At 35.9% G+C, this 11,740-nt stretch overlaps 1 pseudogene; it reads right to left on the bottom strand.

Moving 5' to 3' along the window:
* Positions 1-4,288: 4,288 nt before the first annotated feature.
* Positions 4,289-5,172, bottom strand: LOC101394875 (olfactory receptor 4F3/4F16/4F29-like; annotated as a pseudogene).
* Positions 5,173-11,740: the final 6,568 nt, after the last annotated feature.

Here is an 11,740-nt window from a genome sequence, read left to right as displayed (position 1 = left end):
TAAAATGTATTTGATTTTGTCAAAATTTTTTTCTGCATCTATTGAGATAATCACGTGGTTTTACTTTTTTACTCTGTAAATTGATATTTAAGTGTTGAGGCAGCTTCTCATTTTTAGGATAAACCCCACTTAGTTATGATGCATTTAACCTTTTCATACATCTGACTTTGATTTTCTAATATTTTGTTGAGTATTTTTGTTTCTGTGTTCACAATGGATATTGGTGTGTAGTTTATTTTCTTGTAGTGTCTTTGTACAGTTTTCATATCAGAGTAATGTTGATTTCTTTTATCGAGTTGGGAAGTGTTACTTCTTTTACTATTTTCTGAAAAAGATTGTGTAAAATTGATATTATTGCTTCTCTAAATGTTTGATAGAATTTGCCAGTGAAATCATCTGGATCTAGAGTTTTCTTTGTTGGAAGGTTTTTTAACTCAGAATTCAATTTCCTTAACTAATATAAAACTATTCAAGTTGTTTGTTTCTTCTTGAGTCAACTTGGGTGTTTTGTGTCTTCCAAGAATTAGAACACTTCATTTAAGTTGTTAAAATTATGGGTATAAGTTACTTGTAGTATCTCATTATTATCCTCTTGATGAGTCTAGAGCATGTAGTTAGGTCACATCTTTCATTTCTGATAATGATAATTTAGTTTTCTCTCTTTTTTTTTTCCTTGGTTAGTCTGGTCGGAGGGTTTTCTATTTATTAATATTTTCCAAAAATTTCCTTTTGGTTTCAATGTTATTACTTTATAGATTTTTTCTATTTTCAAATTTTTTTTTTCTATTATCATTATTGTTCCCTTTCTTCTGCGTATCTGTATTTAACTTGCTCTTCTTTTCCTGATTTCTTAAGGTAAGATATTAGAGTATTGGTATAATAACTTCCTTATTTTCTAATTTAGCATTTAATATCATAAACTTTTCTCTAAGCATTGCTCTAGCTGCATTCCACCAATTTTAATGTTGTATTTTCTTTTTCTCTCAGCTCAAATATTCTCTAATTTCCCTTAAGACTTGCTTCTTGACCCGTGTATTGTTTGAAGTGTGTTGTTTAATTTCCAAATATTTGGGGATTTTCCAGATATCATTCTACTTATTTTGGGTTTAATTTTATTATTGTCAGAGAATTATTTTGTATGACTTTAATTCTTTCACCTTTGGTAAGGTTTGCCTTATGGTCCAGAAAATGACTGGTCTTCATGAATATTCCATGTGCACTTGAAAAAGTAGAGTATATTCTGTTCTTGTTGGGTAGATTGTTCTATAAATGATTATTGGATCAAATTGGTTGATAGTGTTTTATAGGTCTTGTGTGTCCTGATTTTTCTGTTTACTTTTTCTATCAATTACTGAGAGTTGTCTAAGTCTCCAAGTATAAGTGTGGATTTGGCTATTTCTCTTTTCAGTTCTATCAGTTTGTATCTCATGTATTTTGCAACTCTGTAATTAATGGCATATACATTTATGATTTTTATATCTTCTTGGTGAATTGACAATTTTATAATTATGAAATGTCCATCTTTATCCCTAGTAACTTTCTTTGTTCTCAAGTCTACTTTGTTACTTATTAATAGAACCACTGCCATTTTCTTTTGATTAGCATTTGCATGGTATATTTTCCATCCTTTTACTTTTAAAATATCTGTGTCTTTAAAGTGGGTTTGGTGTAGATATATTTAGGTATTTTTTTTCTAATCTAATAACACTTGTCTTTAATTAATTAATATGTAGGCCTCTGTATTAAATGAAATTATTAATGTGGTAATTTAGGTCTACCATTTTATCATTATTTTTTGTTTGTTCCTCTGTTTTTGTTCTCCTTTTTATCCTTTCCTGTTTCTGTTTGGATTATTTAAATACTTTTTCTGATTTGACAAATATTAATATTGACTTTTTGGCTGTATCTCTGTTGTTGTTGTTGTTGTGGCTGTTTAGTGGTTCTCCAGAGGTTACAATACACATACCTAGCCTTTCATATTCTACTTAGATTTAATATTTTACCTCTTCAAGCAAAATGTAAAAGACTTACTGTTTGGTTCTTAAGACCCTTCCCACTTTATATTATGGCTGTTGCATGTATTAGACCTACAAATTCCATGATCTGAATATCCCACATCTGAAAATCTTGTAATTCAATGTTATAATTTTTACCTTTAACATTTATACATATTTTAGAGTACTTAAGAGGAGAAAAATAATCTCTTTATATTTACCAGGAGATTTACCATTCCTGTTCCTCCTGAAGTTCCACTCTCTTCTGGCCCTTATGTTTTTTCTGAGCAATCTGGTAATATTTGTAGCATTACCCTCTATGTAATATGTCTTTTCTCTCAGGCTGCTTTCAGGATATTTCTTTGTCTGTAGTTTTGTGAAGTTTTATTATAATGATTCTGGGACTGGTTTTCTTTGAGTATATTCTGCTTGGTTTTTCTGAGCTTTTTGAGTCTGTAAATTTATGTCTTTCAATATGTTTGGGAGATTTTCAACCATTATTTTTTCAAACTTTTTTTCTATACTAGTCTTTGTTTCCTCTCCTTCTGGGACTCCATGATAGCAGTGTTACACCTTTTCATATTGTCCCCAGGTCTCTGTGAATCTGTTCATTTTTTTATATATCTTTATAATCTCTGTTCTCTGGAGTGGACATGTTTATGTTCTTTAGAGTAGAACATTTCTACTGATTTATCTTCAAGTTCACTGTCTTTCTTTTGTCTTCTCCATCTGCTATGGATCCTGTCCTGTAAATTTCCATTTCAAATATTGTATTTTGAAGTTCTAAAATTTTCATATCATTTTTGTTTATAGTTTCTGTATTTCTGCTGATAACTTTTATATTTCTATTCATTTAAGGCATGGGGTACCCCTCAGACTTTTAGTTGTGTGCTCCACTGTCATAGCCCTGCAACAAGGGCTGCACTAGGACAGAGCAGAGAGAGAGAAGAGGGAAAAGAAGGAAAAAATATTTCCCCCACACTCTTCAGTTTGCAGAGACCACTTTTCCCAATTCCCAGGCCAGAGAGCTTGGTTTCCTCTTAAACTTTTTTTTCCTTGTATCATGGCAACTATAGCTCTGCATTTGGGGTCTGTTCTCAAGTAAAAGCCATGAGAAAAAATAAGGAAAATATAAAAAAAAAACATACTCACCCATTTATGGGTTGCTTCTTCAAGTTTTGATTCTCCTCTGCAATATACCAGCTTTTCTTTACTTTTGTTTTTCTTGCTGCAGGTAGTTTTTTGTATTTTTTTCAAGATTGTTTAGAAATAATGAAAGGGAAAAATAGGCTGTGCTGGACTTATAACGTTTGGCCAGCACTGGAAATCTTACACTGGGGTTTTATAATGCACAACAAAAACTTCTATAAGTCGTGTTGCAAATATCTGATTCTTATTAATCTCTAATTATAACTCTTCTAGGCCATACATTTTGGGCTGCTTCCATTTATTCATAGAAACAATTCCAAATATAGAGTAAGTACAATTCCATATATATAATAAGCAAAAAAATAATTTTATGGGACAGATGAATGAAAGAATAAATTACTGGTTCATGAATATTCACATCTATGTGAACAAAAGGAAACCAGTGGGTGTCATTAGTTTAAGATTTTCAAAATTCTTCCCAGAAGGGTTCATATTACCAAAAGTAAAAATATTCAGTGATCATGAGACAATTATCTAAGAGAAAGAATAGTGAGGAAAGAGGCAGGAAAGCAGAACACAATGAAGCAGGAGAGGTTAGTACTCCTCTAGTCTGAAGTCAGATTGTTTTAAACTATTTAAAGAAGAATCTGAAAAGAAAATTTTACTGCCAAACAAGATAACTATGTTCTCCAAATCATAAAGAGAAAGTTGATGCTTATAATAGGCCTGAAGAACTTGGATGAAATATGAACGTTCTCCAATTTGCTAAAGAAATAAGAAAAAGAGCCATTATTGGTAGGGATTATCAATGGCAAAGTAAATAATTAGCATCTTGGTTACCTCAAGAGGCAGATTATGAGAAAATATATGGGTAAATTGAAAGACAGTAATGGAATGATAATCTTGAGAGAAGAGGAAAGCAGAGAAACCAGCTTGAAAAAAATGACTGTAATTAGTACATATATGTGTAACTCCATATGAATCAACATAAGTTTTGAATTAAGATATAGTCTAAATCTTCATTCTTCTTAGGGAAGAGGAGCACCTTGAGGAGTGTGGTAAACTCACATCAATTGCTGATGAACTAAAGATGGTGACTCTAAAATTCCAGATACAGGCTACATGATGATCAAGACCTTATAACTTTATGAAATCTTTCTAAAAATTGCTAATGGTCTGAAAAATCTCTTCATTGCTGCCTTCATCTCTTTATTCCTGAATGTGTACATGACTGGTTTTTAAAAAAGAGTGAGAACAGCATCAGTGAGAACAAGAAACTTGTCCATTTGGGAATTGGGATGTGAGCTGACAAAGTGGAGAGGGCCTTGGATGAACCACCTGAGGAATGTTTCCAAACAGTTAACAAGATAAAGATGTAGGAGATGAGGATTATAAAGAAAGAGCCAACACAAAGGAACCCAGTGTTGACAGTGACCATGAACTGCAATCTGTATGTATCTGTACAGGCCAGTCTGAGGAGCCAAGCAAGGTCACAGTAAAAGCTGCCCAATACATTAGGGCCACAGAAGGATAAATGAACAATAAATGCTAGTTGGAACAGTGAGTGAATAATGCCAAGGGCCCAGACAGCAGCTAGAAACAAAATGCACATTCATGGGCTCACAATGAATAGGTATTGGAGAGGCTCACATATGGCAACATATATGTCAAAAGCCATGGCTATGAGCAGCACCATTTCCACACTCCCAATGACATGGATGAAGAAAATCTGAGCAATGCAGGCTCCAAAGGAGATGACTTCATACTTTCTAGAAAGGTCAGAAATCTTTTTGGGGGAAGTAGTGGAGCAGGCTCCCAAGTCAACAAAGGAGACACTGGCCAGTAGAAAGTAGACGGGGGAATGTAAATGAGGTTTGGTGGTCTCAGAAAACACCATGAGGATGCTTCCAGTCATGCTTGCCACATAAAGCACAGAGGAGAACACCAGGAGGAGAAGCTGGATATTCCATGAATGGGTGAGTCCCAGAAGCACAAACTCAAACACAACCAAGTGATTCCCTCCATCCATTGATGCAAGTAACTGGGCTGCTGCTGAAATTATGAGAACTAAGAAAATAAGAAATTGAGATTACTAGGGATGATAGTGGTATTAATTATTTATGTTGCATTGTTCAAATTACAAATGAGAACTACCTGGTTATCCAATTCTTCATGCTTGCAAAATAATGTAATGATTCTGATGATGATGATGATGATGGTGGTGGTGGTGGTAGTGGTGATATAAGCACAACTCAAGAAATCATCTCATGACTGGAACTACCAGCAGAAGCTCTCATAGTCTAAAATTAATAGGAGAAATAGGCAAGAACAAAAGCTTCACAAGGCCATGCAGCAAGAAACAAAATACACAAGCAAGAAAGTATACTTAGTCTCAAAATGAGACAGACAGTGGGTAGATACACATTTATTTAATTACCCCCAAACAGAAACTAGACAGGCATACATATTATATCTTAGCCTACTTTCCCATATCTACACATTTCATCTCCCTCCTATGGTCATTTTCATATTCTTCTCTTCATACAATTTACACTCAGAAAGTAGGGTTGTGGGAAAGCTATGATTAACAGATAGATCACCATCTAGGAGTAAGAGTTTTCTGAAACATGAGATGAGACTGAATTAAGAAGAAAAAAATTATAGAATAGGATGTAGAGTGAGATAAAGATAAATAAAACTTAGGAATAAGAAATATCAGAACCAAGCAGGAGTCGTAAAGAGGGAGTATATGAGCCTTATCAAAGACAGAATTTAATTCTTTTTCATCATGTCAGATCAGGTTCACTGCTCTTCTAAATCTTCTCATTTTTTTTGTTGAGATAAAAAATACACAGCGTAAAATTTACCATATTAACCCTTTTAAAGAGTACTGTTAAGTAGTATTAAGTATATTCACATTGTGAAACAGACCTACAGAACTTTTTCATCTTGCGGATCTGAGACTCTATACCCATTAAACAACAACTGCCCTCCCCCTCTCTCCCAGCCCCTGGTAACCACCATTCTACATTCTGTTTCTATAGATTGACTACTTTAGTACCTCATATAAGTGGGGTCATAAAGTATTTGTCTTTTCGTGACTGGCTTATTTCACTTACCATAATATCCTCAAGGTTCATCCACGGAATCTTCTCATTTTTTAAAAGTTCTATCAAAATTATACAGGACTTTCTATTGGCCACATCACTCAATAAAGTTCCCTCTGGACCCTACATCTGGCCCTGCAAGACTTTTAGCCAGACCTAATGTATGTACAAATATTTGGGATTTCCCTCTAGTTTCTTCTAAATCACATGCCTATATCACCACAAAGGATGTGAAATATACCTGCAAATATCTTCTGCTTGTCCATACATATTAAGGTGCTTATGGCCAGCACTTAGAAATGTTGAAATGCTAAGTTTTTCTTCATCTGTGCCTCAGCCTCTCTCACACACTCCCTTTTTCTGCTCAGTGGTATCTCCATTTTTTTCAAGTATTCCATGCTTTCCTTTATTGTAACTTGCTTCGATATCTGATATCATCATCTTACTGTGTCTGAAATCCATGCAAGTATGTTGTATCTCCAAGTTCATTTGTACTTTTAAGCTTTTAGCCCATTATGAAACGAGAAGAATGTCAAACTTCAGTAACACTATAGGAGGGCGCCAGAGCTTTCTCCTTGGCTTGATCACATGCACCTAAAGCTGATACTAAAGGGTTGATGCCTTTTAAATTTTGAGTATGTTTGTGTGTTTAGGTGGAGAACGGATGGAGTTGGTGGGGAGGATTCCATTGCTGTGTCCAAATGCCCACCATAGTCAATTCCCAGTAGAGGGTGAACCCTGAAAACAGCTCCCTAAGTTTTATTCTTTTAGAAGGTGTGGAATGCAGAAGACCAGGTTTACTGACATTCTTCTCCTTTTGCAGACACAGCTCCAGAAATATGAAGAATCATCTCAGAAACATGTCAAGTTGATGGTCTCATTTATCTTAATACATCCCTCTGCCTCAAAACTTCCAGAAACTCCCACTGTGATCTGGTCTCAATTCTTGCTCACCACTTCTGAGCTGAGACTCTCCGTACTCAACTAATTCAAATGATTTTGCCGTCACCTCCTAAGCCTACAGTCCATAGTCTCAAGATACACAGTTTCTAAAGCCTCATGCCCTTCAGTCATCAGAAATCTGCGAGATTGGGCTGGAGAACAGGGAACTACACATGCTCTTCATTGGGGAGGGACAGACAGAATGAAGTGGATTGGTGGGATGAAATGCATGCGTGAATGACTTAGGCACTGAGGAAAGGGAAATATACAGCAACTGATGAAAAAACATAAAGAGTTTTGTGTGGAGAAGCATAAACACCCAATGGAATCATACCGATAGTTTCATCTAAGAGATGGCCTGGTCCAGATTGACCATTATTCAGATGAAAAACCTGAGACTCAAAAATGTAAACTGATTGCTTATAGTCACACTAGTGACAGAACCGAGGACAAGAACTCAGGTCTCTGTATTCCTGATCCAGAAAGTATAGATCCTGTAGAAAATAGCCTAAGAGAGAACAGTAAAAAATCAAAATTAAAAATGTACTTTTCAGAGTTAAAACAGACACCAAACACCAACATTTGCACAAACTACCTATTATTTGCACGAAATTATTTTGTATGACAACAATAACTAAATACAAAAAAAGTGACCAATTAAATGTTGTAAGTAAACTATATACAGAAATAAGATTATTCATTGCTGCCATACTTTGAGTGCTCACTCTTCTTATTTTGGTGCTTATTTGGAAGGATGTAACAATGGTAAAATATTTGAAGGCATATTTGTAACCCCACCACCATTTCTGCTTCTCTATATTTTTCTCTCCTCAAAAGGCAATAAAAGTTCTCAATTATTTCATAAAACCTTTCTTGACAGTGCAGTCCATAATGGTCAGGGTTTTATTTTTTTCTAACTTCTGTAAGTCACAAACTCACTAAATATATTGGAAAGACATAAATTGCACATCTAATTGCTACAATATAAGGTAGTTTAAAATATATGCTATACAAAGAGTAGAGAAAATTATTTGTTGAATGTGTGAGAAAAAAATAATACAAGTTCAAAGGAAGGACCAGTATTATCTAGTGAAGTCAAAGATTTCAGGAAGAGAATGGAATGCGATCTATCCTTTTAATATGAGTGGTAAACACCTTGATCTGTAATCTGTAGAGTCTTCTGCCGTTAACCACAGTGTTTTAAATTGTTCATTTGTATATTACCCAAAGTTCATAAGTAGGTGTGAAAATTAGTAAATATTTCCAGAATGAGAGGTTAGTTAATAACCCTTCCACACTCCAGAAGCCATGACTCCGATGCTCTCCTCTCTCCACCAGCTTTTCCAATAGATTTCGCATGTAGACAAGGATATTCCTCACCACAAATTAATAGTAACCATAACTAATAGTCTCTATCCAGAGGCATCCCATCCTCTACAACATATAACTGGCTTGGGGATAGGAGGAAGCTTTCCACTGCAAACCTCCATCCAACACTCAACTTAATTTCATGAAGCTTGGCAATAATCTGAGGGGTAGAAAGGAATAAGTAAGAGAGAAAGAATATGAAAATAGAGAAAGACACAAGGAAAGGAGAAGTTAGAAGAGAAATGCACTATGATAATAAAAGGAAGAGAGACAAAAAAGAAAGCACATAAGGACAGCAGGAAGAAATCCAGAAGTGTCCAAATAAAAGTAAAGAGGAAGATCCAAGTCCCAAAGTGTCCAAATAAAAGTAAAGAGGAAGATCCAAGTCCCACCTCTAATCAAGTGATTCAGTTCAAAAAGGCAAACTCCTTGAGTACCTGCCCAGCCAGGCCCACACAATTTCTGTGAATATCACACGTGATAATGGACAGATTGCTTTTGACAATGCAATGCCAATATAAATCATCCATAAATTATACCTGCTACTCTGATTTGAGAAGCCTACAGTAGAGCTGTGAGAAGCTTGGGCTTTGAAGTCTAAGGCCTGTTTTTGAATCCAGGCTCCACTACTCACTTGCTATGTGAGTAAGGGAAAGTTATTCAAACTCTCTGAGCCTCAGTTTCCTTGTTTGTAAAAGGAGATACAACACCTCCCTTGCAGGGTGAGGTGGGAACTAGGTGATATTATATATGTAATATATACCTAATGCATTACCTACCACATTGTGGGGGCACAATAAGTGGTACCTAACACATAGTAGAGACCAGCAAGTGATATGTCCCAGTTCTTAGTTCTAAGTATTAAAAAATCTTATTTCTGAATTCATTATTCTGAGATAATCAAGTGGGGCTGGTTTCAAGTTAAGTTTTCATGTCTGTGCTGAAGTCCAGTTGCTTGAAAGGCTCATTGGGAATATTTCCCACAAATACCCACTTCTGAGGAAATAAGATTTTAGCTCCCAAACTACCATTCCCCTCAAGATCCACTGAGCATTCTTCAGCATAGCTGTTGCTGACCCTGTGCAAGTGGAAAACACAAAGACAATTCACGCACGTCAATCACTCAGTTATGGATGTGATACTGGCTCAAGACAAGGTTGACATAAGGGAAGACATATTGTAGAAAAGAAAAACTCTATTGTAACTTTGAAAGACCTCTGACAAACTAACCCAGCTGGATATGAACCCTCCAGGAGATCTAACTGCTACATAGATTTTACGACCCCTGCTTGTGCAGGTATCTCCCAGCTGCTATAAGATAACTTTGTTTTTTTGAGTTCCTTAGGAATGTGATGACTCCCAAATGGAGAATCTACGCTGATAGCCATTATCAGTAAAAACTGAAAGATCTGGTGTGGCACTCCCAGTCTGTAACACCAGAAGGTCAACATTCCTAACCCCCACCCCAATAACACAATGGCCTATATAACTACTGTAAGATTTCATGCCCCCTTAAGATGGTTCTTTTGTACATGAGTTGGCCATCTTCACTCTTGCTAGCAAGCTGTAATAAAAAGTCTTTTTTCTCCTACCGCTTTGCCTCTTGACTATTGGCATGTCTGACCACGAGCAGAAGGCCCCACGTTGGGCGGTAACAGATGTAGATGGCAATTCAGGCCGATGTAGCCCTAGTTCTGTTTATTTCTACTCTACCATGCTTTCTTATTTAATTTTCTGTTAATTAAAATGTATTTACCAAATATCTATTCTGTGTTAGTTACTTAGAAACGCAATGAGTATCTAATATTTTAAGTAAATATGCAACAGGCATAGAAAGACCATAGTCACAGACTTAGTAATACTTGAGTCAAGTGGAAGGAGAAAACTCCAGCTGTGGTGATCAGAGAAGACAAAGTGGAAAATGTGGCATTGAGAAGAGCCTTTATAAACAGCATATATTACAATATATAAAGATAGAATTTGAAGGATTATTTCAAGCAGATGGTACAATATAAGAAATGAAGGCTAAGTTCAAGGTACTCTAGGATAATGGTGAAGAGTGCAGGTTGCCTAGAGAATGGAAACTTTAAGAGAAGAGTGGAAAGTAAGATGAGAAAGAAAGTTGAGACTAGTTTTACCTGACCTCAGGCTCTAACTTAAGATGACTGAGCATTATTAATAAATAAAAGGAAGCAAAGACTTAGGAGCAAGGAATTAATGATGAGACCAGTGCTCAAGGAAGATAATTTATTTGTCAGTATGTTAGATATCCTAGAAGGAAGGAAGAAAAGAGAAGAAGACCACTTAAGAGACTGCTGCAATAGAGTGTATCTGACTTGAGAAAATCTTCACATCACCAAAACCTTCTCTATCCTTAGAACAGAGAAACTGTTGCTCTCTGATTTCTTTCTATTTTTATCCCCCTCACCTACCTGTTTTGCCAAGGGAACTAAGAGATCAGCATCACTAAAGATTCAGATATAGTCTCCCAAAAAAATCAACCAGATCCTATTTAGGATCATTACAGACACACACAAATAGCTGTATAAAACGATGTCACAGTAAGCATGGAAGCTCATTACAGCCCCAGAGGGCAGTGACCAAGTGATGCTGCAGAGATCTGGGATTGTCAGACTGAGCACTTGACCTGGGGAATTATCCCCCATGATCGTTTCGGTTTTCCCAGTGTAGCCAAGCAGAGAAGCTGTTAATGAGAGGAAATAAGAGGTTTGTAATTTTCTTATGACAAAGAGACTTATTGCCATATTCTAGAACTATTTTGAATCTTTATTTTATAGTGACTGAATATGCATGCATTCCACAGAAAAGTTTAAAGTGACTTTTCTTATTAGTAATAATTTTATGATAATCTGAATAGTACATATTCATCTTAAAAATGTAAAAATACAGAAAAGTATTTCTAAAACCTTGAGGACAGAATTTTCTGAGCTTTCTTTAAAAAGAAAGAACATTTTGGGGCCAGCTCCGTCGCGTAGTGTTTAGGTTCGGGTGCTCCGTTTCCGTGGCCCAGTATTTGCAGGTTCCGAGATCGGGTGTGGACTTAAGTCCCGCTCATCAAGCCATGCTGTGGCAGGCATCCCACATATAAAATGGAGGAAGATGGGCACAGATAGCCCAGGGCCAATCTGCCTCAGCAAAAAGAGGAAGATTGGCAACTGA

Source organism: Ceratotherium simum, chromosome 3 (assembly GCF_057802395.1).
Source record: "Ceratotherium simum simum isolate JZ-2026a chromosome 3, ASM5780239v1, whole genome shotgun sequence".
NCBI lineage: Eukaryota > Metazoa > Chordata > Mammalia > Perissodactyla > Rhinocerotidae > Ceratotherium > Ceratotherium simum.
The sequence above is the reverse complement of the archived record's forward strand: the minus strand, read 5'-3'. Positions and strand labels throughout refer to the sequence as shown.